The following is a 299-nucleotide window of genomic DNA, read 5'->3' on the forward strand; positions in this document are numbered from 1 at the left end:
AATTTTCACCACATTAAATAGCTGCACAACACCCTAATTGTCGAAAAAGCGTTGCTTGCAACACTAGTCCTTTATGGGGACCAAACTTGGCGAAAAAAAAATAGCTAAGTTTGTTTACTGGATATACTGAGGTAAAAACTAATACAATGAAGTGCTGTGTGTTAAATTGCAACAACCGTAACGATGCAAGAAGCGTAGATGCAAGTATAGCGCTGGGACGAATCGCTGCATTTTGTGTACATGGGGCACGGAAAAGCCGTTCCCGAAATGTTTCTCTATTATTATATTCACAGCATTTC

This window comes from Rhagoletis pomonella, unplaced genomic scaffold (genome assembly GCF_013731165.1).
Source record: "Rhagoletis pomonella isolate Grant_MI unplaced genomic scaffold, Rhpom_1.0 Rhpom_scaffold_00586, whole genome shotgun sequence".
NCBI lineage: Eukaryota > Metazoa > Arthropoda > Insecta > Diptera > Tephritidae > Rhagoletis > Rhagoletis pomonella.